Source organism: Herpailurus yagouaroundi, unplaced genomic scaffold (assembly GCF_014898765.1).
Source record: "Herpailurus yagouaroundi ecotype Mexico unplaced genomic scaffold, PumYag 162, whole genome shotgun sequence".
NCBI lineage: Eukaryota > Metazoa > Chordata > Mammalia > Carnivora > Felidae > Herpailurus > Herpailurus yagouaroundi.
Genome location: NW_024412403.1, coordinates 40,373,238 through 40,384,765, shown reverse-complemented (window position 1 = coordinate 40,384,765; position 11,528 = coordinate 40,373,238). Strand labels below are relative to the sequence as shown.

General features: G+C 37.9%; 1 pseudogene; it reads left to right on the top strand.

Moving 5' to 3' along the window:
• Positions 1-12: 12 nt before the first annotated feature.
• LOC121036491 (40S ribosomal protein SA-like) lies at positions 13-5,154 on the top strand (annotated as a pseudogene).
• Positions 5,155-11,528: the final 6,374 nt, after the last annotated feature.

Below are 11,528 nucleotides of genomic sequence, written 5' to 3'. Positions count from 1 at the left end.
AAGCCAAGCCACATGGAGATGCCACACATGGACACTCAGTCACAGTCCTGTTCTTCAGAATGTCCTGTCCAGGCACCAGACAAGTAAATGAACAAGCCTCCAGATGATGCCGGCCCCCACTTATGAAATCATCCTAGCCTTCAAAACCTCTCAAATGAGGCTCCAGATATGGTAGAGCAGGAACAAGCCACTTCCTCTGTTCTCTGTCTGAATTCCTGAGCTACAAAATCCCTAAGAGTAATGAAATGGTTCTTTTAAGCTGTAACTGAAGTTTAGATTCATGTGCTATATAGCTATTGTAACTGGAACAACTCCAAACTGGGAGGGAAGGAAGGAAGGAAGGAAGGAAGGAAGGAAGGAAGGAAGGAAGGAAGGAAGGAGGGAGGGAAGGAAGGAAGGAAGGAAGGAAAGAAGGAAGAAAATGTGAAAAGGAAAGGAAAAGAAATCCCATGTATTGTATATGCCCTGGCTCCCACCTTCCTTCCAGCCTTCTGTCCAACAGTTCCTTGTTCTGTGGAATCATCCCAATCCTTTGGCAATTTCCCTTATTTATACTGCTGTTGTTTATTGGAAAGCGCTTCCTTATTTTCTTCACTCTATTAAGACTCAGTTTTGCATTGCTAAAGTGATACTTTATTATTTAATCCTTCAGTATCTCTAGCTATATAGTATATTCTTCTTCGGAAGTCTGATAGAACTTTTTACAAATATTTAAAAATTATTTATTTTATTTGAGAGAGAGAGAGAGTGAGACAGAGCGTGAACATGCACATGCACATGCAGGAGTGGAGGGGAACAGAGGCAGAGGGGAAGACAGAGAATCCCAAGCAGTCTTCAAGCTCAGCATGCAGTCCAATGTGGCTTGATCTCATGATCCTGGGATCATGACCTGAAATCAAGTTGGTTGCTCAACTGCCTCGGCCACCCAGGTGCCCCTGAATTCTGATAGAACTTTTTAACCCCACTTTGATATTTTAAACATTCACCAAACATACTTGTTCTTGTTTGTGTGCACACTGAATTTTTCCTAAGACAGAACTTACATGTGATTTAATACCTCACCTACTTCTTTGTAGGTGTTCCATGCTTTGCTAATAATCCAGCACTGCTCTAAATTAGAGTCGTGTCATTCAGGTGCTTGTAGTCTTGAAAAGCTATTAGCAGCTACAATATACATGGAAGTCAAAATTCTCCTCTTGACTGTTACCATGTTACTTCCTTTGTCCTTTTATATTTCCTTGTATATCCTTGAATGTTCTCTGCACAAATATTTATTTGATAATAACATATTAGTTTGTGAGCCACCATTGACCCCAACTCCATTTTGTCCTTAAGTTGTTATTCTCCCAAAGATTCTCTAGCTTAGAACAAGAGTTGATTTGACCACCTACATCACCTGACATCAATGAGATACAATCATCATCAAGTTTTCACATAATGAAAACACTATAAAACGGGACCACTTAGGCCCCAAAGAACCATATTCTCTGAGGTACGTATTATGTTTTAAAATCTAAATTTTACTTTATTTTAGATATTATTTATTCCCTTCCTTTCAAAAATATTCAAAGGAACAGAAATCAGTTTAATTTTTTAAAATTACTTATATTGTAGTTACAGTAAGTTTTTCTCCCCTTCCCTAAATGACATACATTTGGCCTTAGGGAGAAATGATGAAAGAGAAGGAAATTTTCATTCACTATATATGCCAGACATTGCTGAGCAAAATCCTATTACTGAATTTATTTGTTTACTGCATTCTTTTAAAGTAACTTTCCTTCAATTGAAAGAAAGGAGATTCTTAGATAATATCAGATGTTTTTGTGTCTAACCAAAATATAACAAATACTGTTCAAACAGCTGAATCAGTCTATGCATATTACACAAAATGTTGGCTAAATATATGTATTTGATAATTCCATAATTACTGAGAGATAGACACCCTAAGAAAGAAGTCCTATAACGAGTGTGGGATTAGGCCCTTAACAAGAATCCTTGATATTTGCAGACATCCTGCAGCTCTCTGAATTCCCATTATGTTTTTAATCATAATTGCTTCCCTACCACCCATCTGGGCTGCTATCAACAGAGCCTTATGACTTCCAGGGAGGAATAAATACAGAGACAAGTGAATTCTTTGGAAGCTCCAATTCTGCCTTGGTGCAGATTTCTACATAATAAAATAATGGAGTGAAGCATTTAAAAAAAGATTCCACTGAAGCAAGTATCTTTAAATAGATTATTTTCCACAAGGAATCAGTGGGTGCTAATGTTCCCTTGTTGGCTATAAAATCACTGGGGGAGAAATAATAATTATGGCAATCACAGCATAGTTTAACCCTATGAACTTAGAGACAAAGAAAAAATGAAAAAAAAAAACTTTTAAAAGATCATCTTTAAGAAGGCAACACAATTAAGGTGACCATTCACAGGAGGTTTCCAGCCACTTCACTCTCTCTCCATTAGGGGCTCCATAGCATCTATGGATACCCTTGAAGGCATAACAATATGCGTTTCTGTTCATGGATTTTAGGGATTGAATATGTTATTAATCAAAAGAGTCTCTGTAGTTTCATTGCTTCTAGAATCTCCTGGGGCATTGTATACAGCTGCATTCAAAGAAAATGAACTGTTATAAACTTGATCATATTCATCCCTTGGGCCCATCTGATTACAAAATTGCCCAATGAGCTGTTACAGTGTTTTCAAGTAATTAGTTAACCCATACATTGTGTTTCTTTCCTTTCTTATTTTTTCTTTCTTTCTTTCTTCTTCCTCTTCTTCCTTTTTTTTTTTTTTTTTTTTTGCTTATATTTTACATATTTACTCTTTCTCCAACAGGCTATCTCAGTGTTTGTTGTGCTGCCCAAAACCTCAAATTACATCACTAAAATATGCTTTTTTCCCCCTACCACTTTTATTTTATTTTATTTTTTATCTTTAAAGTTTTTTTTTTTAATGTTCATTTATTTTTGAGAGACAGAACGTGAGTGGGGGAGGAACAGAGACAGAGGGAGACATAGAATTCAAAGCAGACTCCATCCAGGCTCTGAGCTGTCAGCACAGAGCTCAACGTGGGGCTCAAACTCATGGACTGTGAGATCATTACCTGAGCCGAAGTCGGACGCTTAACCGACTGAGCCACCCAGGCGCCCCTCCCTATCACTTTTAATGTGAGGAAAACAAATGGTGCACATTTCTTTTGCCATGTTATTGATTTTAAATCAGAGACATTAAAGAACATCTCTGGTTTTAAATCGGAGACATTAAAGTTCCTATTCAGGAACTCAGAAGCGACATTTGACTCTCAGATCATACAATTTCCTAAATCAGTATGTGAAGATTCAAGGGTCTTTCTGAACAAAGATATACTCAAGAATAAAACAGATACTGGGGTGCCTGGTGGTTTAGTCGGTTAAAAGACCAACTCTCGGTTTTAGCTTAGGTCATGACCTCACGGTTCATGAGTTTGAGCCCTGTATCAGGGTCTATGCTGACCGCTTGGAGCCTGCTTAGGTTCTCTTTCACGCTCTCTCTCTGCCCCTCTCCTGACCCCACTCTCTCTCTCTCAAAATAAACAAACATTAAAAAGAGAAACGGATACATTATCAGTAAAAGAGACTGTGTACATACAGAGGATTAAAGTGAATTCTTCAGAAGGTAGATTTCTGCCTTGTTGCTATTTTCTCCATAAAATCATTGACTAACTCATTAAAAAAAAAAAAAAAAAAAAGGACAAGAGAAAAAAATGACAAAGAAAAAAAGCCTTTCCATGCTACCCGGAGAGGAGTCCATACAGTGTTGTTCTGGGTTCCCATCATAACATGAAGGGAAATTTCACGATATCCAAATCCCTGGATGTCCTGCAAAAAAAGGAAGTGGATGTCCTAAAAAAAAAATTTTTTTTTTATTTATTTAGAGAGAGAGTTCAAGCGGGAAAGGGGCACAGAGGGGGACACAAGATCGGAGTGGGCTCTGCACTGAGAGCATGGAGCCAGATGTGGGGTTCAAATTCACAACCATGAGATCATGACCTGAGCTGAAGTTGGACGCTCAACCTACTGAGCCACCCAGGCGCCCATGTCCTCAAATTTCTTATAGCAGGATCCCACTTGCGTGGCACCAACCTTGACATCCAAATGGAACAGCACATCTACCAAAGGGAAAGTGGTGGCATTTATATCATAAATCTGAAGAGAACCTGGGAGAAGCTGGTGCTGGCAGCTCCTGCCATGGTTAGTTGAACACACAGCCGGTGTCGGTGTGTAACATGCTCCGGGAATACTGGCCTGCAAGCTGTGCTGAAGTTTTCTTTTGCCCCGGAGCCACTTTTGCTGCTGGCTGCTTCACTTCCGGAGCTTTCACTAACCAGCTCCAGGCGCCTTCCGAGAGCGGAGATCTCCCGTGGTTACTGAGTCCAGGGCTGACCACCAGCCTTTCACAGCGGCCTCTCACATGCACCTGCCTACAACTGCTCTGTATAACACACCCTCCTCTGTGTTTTGTGGACACTGTCACCTCACGCAGCAACAGACGGTGGGTTCACCGAGTGAATCTGACGTGCTGGACGCCAGCCCCGGGGAAGTTCTGCGCCTGCGCCTGCGTGCCACCATCTTCTGTGAGCAGCCGCGGGAGGTCACGCCCGGGCTCTACTTCTGCAGAGATACTGACGAATTGAAAAAAAAAAAAAAAGAGCAAGCCTCTGTTGAGAAGGCTGTGACCAAGGAGGAGTTTCAGGGCGAATGGGCTGCTCCAGGTCCTGTGTTCTCTGCTAACGTAATCTGAGGTTGCCGGCCGGTGTAGAGGAGCACAGGTGTCCTCTGTGCTATTCAGCAGTTCCCCGAGGAAGACTGGAGCGAAGACTGGTCTTCAGCTCCCACTATTCAGCCTACTGAATGGGTAAGAGCAACCACTGGTGGTCTTGAACTGTTTCTCCACAGAGCAGAAAATGCAAATAAGGGTGATGAAAAATAAGCAGTCTCTTAAAAAAAAAAAAAAAAAAGGATTCAACAAACGCAAGTGTTATGGACAGAACACCTTCGTGTCCGGCTTCATATGTTGAAGCCCTGTGTCCCCGATGTGACTGTGTTTGGACACAAGGCCCTTAGGGAGGTAATTGAGGTTACATGAGGTCATAAAGGTGGAGTCCTTGTCTCCTAGGGCTGGCATCCTTATAAAAAGAGGAGGAGACACCAGACCTCACGGCCCTTTCCCACAAGAACAAAGAGAAGACGCCATCTGCAAGCCAGGAAGAGAATCCTCACCAGAAACCAACCCTGATGACACTTGATCTTGGACTTCTGACCTGCAGAACTGTGAGAAAATTAATTTCTGTTGTTTTAAGTCATCCAGTAGGTTGTATTTTGTTATGTCAGCCCTACCAGAGTGATATAACAGTAGGGGGTGAGGGGTAGAAGAAAATAGGTACAGTTAACCCTTGAAAAACAAGGGTTTGAACTGCATGAGTCCACTTACATGGAGATATTTTTTGATAAATACAGTGGAGTATTGTAAGTGTATTTTCTCTTCCTTACAATTTTTTTTTAAATTTATTTTTTTATTTTGAGAGCGAGATTTGCGGGGAGGAGAGAGAGAATCCCAAGCAGGCTCCGCAGTCATCAGCATGTAACCTGACGTGGGGCTCGAACTCACCAACCGCAAGATCATGACCTGAGCTGAAATCAAGAGTCCTACACTTAACTGACTTAGCCACCCATGCGCCCCTCTTCCTTATGATTTCTTAATGACATTTTCTTTTCTCTAGCCTACTTTATTGCAACACTACAGCATATATTACAGATACAAAAATATGTTAATTGACTTGTTACTAAGACTTCTGGTCAACAAGGCTATTAGTAGCTAAGTTTTTTGGAGACTCAAAAGTTATATCAGAGTTTTGAAGGCATGTTGGGGGAGTTCTGTTGTCCCTAACCCCTGTGTTATTCAAGGGTCAATTCTAATTTAAAAACAAGTGAATAAAAGTGAGGTAAGAGTCATTAAGTCTTTTAAAAATTCCATTCTTGCCAGCATAATAATAAGAGCAGAGTGCTGCATATTACTGTCTGTTTGAAACAGATCTGCAGTAAAGCCAAAGGGTTGTGATACTTACGTGTCACAGAATTTTTCAGAACCCAGTAGACCTCTCAGGTGTCTTTTGACTACCTACAAATGACACCCTCTTTTTCTTTAATGTGCTTTGATTGAGATAGTACAATGCACAGTGTGAGAATGGCATAAAAGCTCATGGTACATTATGGCTGTTACTGGTTTGGAGAAACCTTGGTGTCTGGGAAGTCATAAGCCACGCAGGGATGATAGATAGATGGTCACTTCATGATGTCACATGGAACAGCACTATCTTCAATATCTTATCAGATGTTCAAGTGGATTTTTATCGAGAGTTAAAAACATTACAATAAATGTTGAGAGTGAGAGTTACAGAACTGTGGAAAAGTTAATAATATGATTGCTAGAGTCTGATTTAATAATATGCAATCCCAATAACATATATTTGAATTCATGGAAAAATGTCTTCTATATAAAGGAGTTTGGATATCAAGTAACTTAAGTTATGGAAATTCTGTTTGCAAAGTTCCCAAATGGTGATTATCATTGGCACAGTTCAGAGAGTGCCTCGGCATTCTATTTTTTAGTTATATTTGTGTAACCCGAGTGTCCCAAAGCCCCCTCATCTCTTCCTTGACTACACATAAATCTCATTTCATGGGAGATGCAATATGTGGAAGACTCCTTAAGAGGAAGGCTGTTTGCTTTCTGTGCCTTCCCTACTACCTCAGATTCTTGCTTCTCTTTCACCATCTCATTTCCTTCAGCTGTTCTTCTCTGTGCATGTGGCTCCAGCTGCTGCCATAAATGGGCAGAAGCCATTTCTCCTATACTCACCAAAGTCAGTCTAACTTGAAACTTTCATGCAACACCGAATTTTTATTAAAAATCTGGAAATAACAGAGGGAAATATCACCAAGAAAAGAAGAAAAACATCCAATCTGATATTTTTTGTTGTCTACGCTTGTATCAGGGAATTTTCACTGGCCTACCCCAAATACTGGGGTGTTTTTTGCAAGTCCTTCCTTCACCCATCCCCTTTCCAAGTCTTCCAGTGTTTTATGCATCCAGAAGACAATTCCATAATGTCAATTATTTTGTTATACAGAGCAATTTAGCTCTTACTTTGCTTTATTTGCTTCATTTACTTTGTTTGCTGTGAAACATATTTTTTAAACTGTTCAGTAAAATTACTTGTTTGTGTACTATGTTATGATTTTTACCACACATTTGTGTGACTGCTGCCATGATCAGGATACAGAACGGTTCTACCACCTGTTTGTAGACATACCCTCCCCCATTCCTAAGCCCTAAGAACTGATCTAGTGATCTCCATCACTACAGCTTTTTGAGAATGTCATGTGAATGGAATCATAGGATATGTAATTATTTGACGCCGTTTTCTTTTACTCGGCGTAATGTCTTGAAATTTATCCAAGGTGTTGCGTATATCAATAGTTATAGCCTTTTTATTGCTGAATAGTATTCCTTTGTGTGGATTTACTGTAGTTTATTTATCTGTTTATGTGCTAAAGGACATTTGAGTCGTTTCCAGTCTCAGTGGTTATAAACAGAACGGCTGTAACATTTTGTGTAGAGGTTTTTGTATGCATATAAGTTTTTATTTCTCTAAGTTAAATACCCAGTAGTGGGACTAGTAAGTCACATGGTAAGTGCATATTTAACTTAAAAACAAAACCTGCCAAAGTGTTTTCCAAGATGGCTGTACTATTTTTGCATTCCTACCAGCTATATCTGAAAGTTTTAGTTCTCTGCATCCTCAATAGCACTTAGTATTATCAGAATATTTTTAGCAATTCTAATAGGTATGTGGTGGCATCTCTTCAGGGTTAAAATGTGTATCTCCCTAATCGTTAATGATATTGAACATTTTGTTTTCATGTAGTTATTAGCCATCCTCGTATCCTCTTTGGTGAAGTATATGTTCAAACTTTAAATTTGTTCATTTTAAATTACATTGTTTGCTTTTGTAGTAAGTTTTGAGAGTTCTTTGCATATTAAAATTTGTCCCATCTACAATATTTTCTGAAGATTAATCTCCAAGAGACAGTGTTCTGATATTTTTTCCCATTTTTACTTTTTTTAAAATTCCAGACTCAATAACAATATCCTTCCTCTTTGCCAAGACTAAAATCTGTACCTATGCTCTTTATCCCTTGATTGCTCTACCTCTATCATGCTCCTTTAATTATGGTTCATTTTGGAGTTTGCAAAACCTCTTTTAGCATGATCGATTTTTTTCTTTAATGATAAAGTCTTTATATCTAATTTAAAAAAGAAACTAATTCATGATTCTTCTCTAAATTACTATCTCCCTGCTTCTCATCACTGCTAGGCTTCGTGAAAAATGTTTTGTATTTGCTACTGTCTTCTACCAAATTTATGCCACTCAAACTCTGCATCATCATCATTCTGAAAATGGTCTTAGAGTAATAACCAATGGTCAGTAGTTTTGTCTACTGGTGGCCTCCTTCTGTTTATTTACCTCTTCGCAGCACATGACATTTTTGCCCACCACTTCTTTCTAGATAATGAAAATATCACAAAGAAATCAATCACTGTGATCACTGAGAAAAGTTAAAGTTAATAAATATTCTTGGAAGCAGAATCTTTTGTATACTTTCAGGGAAAAAAAGAATTTTTATAGGAAAATTCAGGCAGATAAAGGATGCTGAAATGCTCAGAATTTAGCATATGCGTATAATTTAACTGGGCATGTTTATATGTGAAAGGCATTTGTATTCATAGCATTTTTTTTTCATTTTAATTCACTTGTTCTACCATATTGAAACATATGAACTCAGTTTACTAATGTAATATTCCAGCATTCTATTTTTCTGATTTGTAAAATGGAGATAAAAATAGTAGCTAACCCAAAGTTTTGTCAGTATTATGTGAGATGATGAATGATTTAATAGAGTACCTGAAATATAGAAGGAAGTTAATAGGTAAACTATTTTTTTCTTTTCCCATATTTCCCTAATTCATTTCAAAATGAATTTTCAAGACAAAACAATTCATTCAGCTTGAATTATCATTCAGAATTAATCCTGGCAACCTATAGAATAAATTTTTAGAGTTTTGGACACAGGTTTTTTTTCTTTTCAATTGTGAATGTCTGAACACAGAGAAGATGATGTATATATGCCTTTTACTTAATCTGGGTGAGTAATGTCTGTCTATAGAGAACCTCTACATAAGCCAAATTTGTACAGTTGAACCAAGTCAATAGGAATTCTATCCTATGAATGCACTTGTACTGCTAGGGAATCATGAAGTAGTTCAAACATGATTTTGAGTGCTAGTTAACAGAAAGATAATACAAAATACTTGTTTATTTATCTTTCTTAAAAATTAGTTGTAACAAATTATTACATAAGTCTGTGCATATAGTTCAGTTCCCAAGATTTCTTTAATGCTTTTTTTCCATTAGTTCTACAAAACACTCTGCATTAATTTCTTAAGGAATGATTTATTTATTCTCTATAAGACAGTATACACTCAAGGACTTTCATTTTGCCTGTTTTCTTCCGTAGACCTTCTTGCTTAAATAATTCAGTTAAGAATCTCTTGTATAAACCATGCTGTCTTTGTTTATTTTTATTGTTGAATCCATCTATGCACTTATAATTCTGGTTTTGCAAAGAAGCAAGGGCTATTAATCAAATTTAACTAAAATGGCTCTTCTTTGGACCATCTCTTTCAGCAATAGCAAAGAAGTAAATCATGTAGAAGGAATCCATTAGAATCATTATACTTAGCAAACAACATGTTTATGGCTAATTATAATAATGTCTCTTGGTAATATCTTGATGTTATACTTGAACACACAGTAGAAAATTGCTCACTGTTCCTATGTCTCTTCATCCACTAAAGGTAGAACAGTTATTTTGAACCAACGTTTGTGTGCATGTGTAGTATGTGTGTGTGTTAGGGGAGTGGTGGGGGTTGTAATCTACTTTCTTCCTAAAAATATTAAATATTATCTAGCATATATTTATTTTAAAATTGTTTTTAATAAGTTTGGTTTTTCAAAGTTGCATAAGAATCTTTGTGATATAGGGTGTCACCTCTGTGTGATGTCAAAATTTTCAAGTTTTAATTTTTTTATGTTGGTCAAAATTTGCACAATGGAATATAATTTGTTGTTTCAATGCAAATGTATTTGTTGGTTTATTTAGTTTTAGGCATGCTTGTTATAAAGCATTTCAAACAGTACAAAGTAGATGAAGCCAATGGTTTCTCATCACATCCATTGGAGATAACAAAATATGGCTTTATCTATGTCTACTCGTTAAAGTTTATGAACTACAATATGACTTTTTTAATAACAATTTATCAACGCCCTTAGATAAAGGAAAGTGAGCTTGGTAATATTAATTTGAAACTGGGTGAGCAAGGTACTTCACTTACAGAGGGGGAATTTCAGGTCAAACCTCCTATAGCCCTCTACCTTTTCCTTCTCAAAGTTTAATATACATACTTGGGGTACCTGGGTGGCTCACTCAGTTAAGCGTCCGACTTCGGCTCAGGTCGTGATCTCACGGTCCATGAGTTTGAGCCCTGCGTTGGGCTCTGTGCTGACAGCTCAGAGCCTGGAGCCTGTTTCAGATTCTGTGTCTCCCTCTCTCTGACCCTCCCCCGTTCATGCTCTGTCTCTCTCTATCTCAAAAATAAATAAACGTTAAAAAAAATTAAAAAAAAAGTTTAATATATATACTAATCAAGTATCTTGGTCTACTTGGACAGCTATGATAAAAATACTATAGACTGTGTGGCTTAAACAACAAACATTTATTTCCTACAGTTCTGGAGGCTAGGAAGTCCAATATCAAGGCACTTGATAGAATGGTGTCTATTGAGAACCCACTTCCTGGTTCATTGACTTCCAGCTTCTCATTTCCTCACATAGCCAGTGAGCTCTCTGGGGTCTCTTTTATAAGGACATTTGTCCCATTCATAAGGGCTCCACTCTCATGACCTAAACACCTCCCAAAGACCCTACCTCCTAATACCATAACATTGGGGGTCAGAATTTCAACATATGAATTTTGGTAGGACCCAACATTTAGTCCATAACACCTAGGGAATCTTTTTAAATGGCAGACTGTGATTCATTATATTTGGGGTAGGGCCTGAAATTCTGCATTTTCAGTAAGCTCCTGGGTAATACTGATACTGCTGGTCCTGGAAGCACACTGCACAGTGAAACAGTCCATTCTTTTCCCCCACTCGCCTCTAGATTGGGTACTATTAAAAAATGATTAAAGAAGATAATTTAGGTTATACAAACAAACTTTTATTTAATACTCTGCTCACCCAGAGAACTGCAAAATGGGCAAAAGGCAGGAAGCTTTTACAAGATAAAGAACAAGGAAGAGAAAAACAGAACTGTCTGATTGGCTGGGGCCACATAGTCAAGTCTGGGGTGAAAAGGGAAG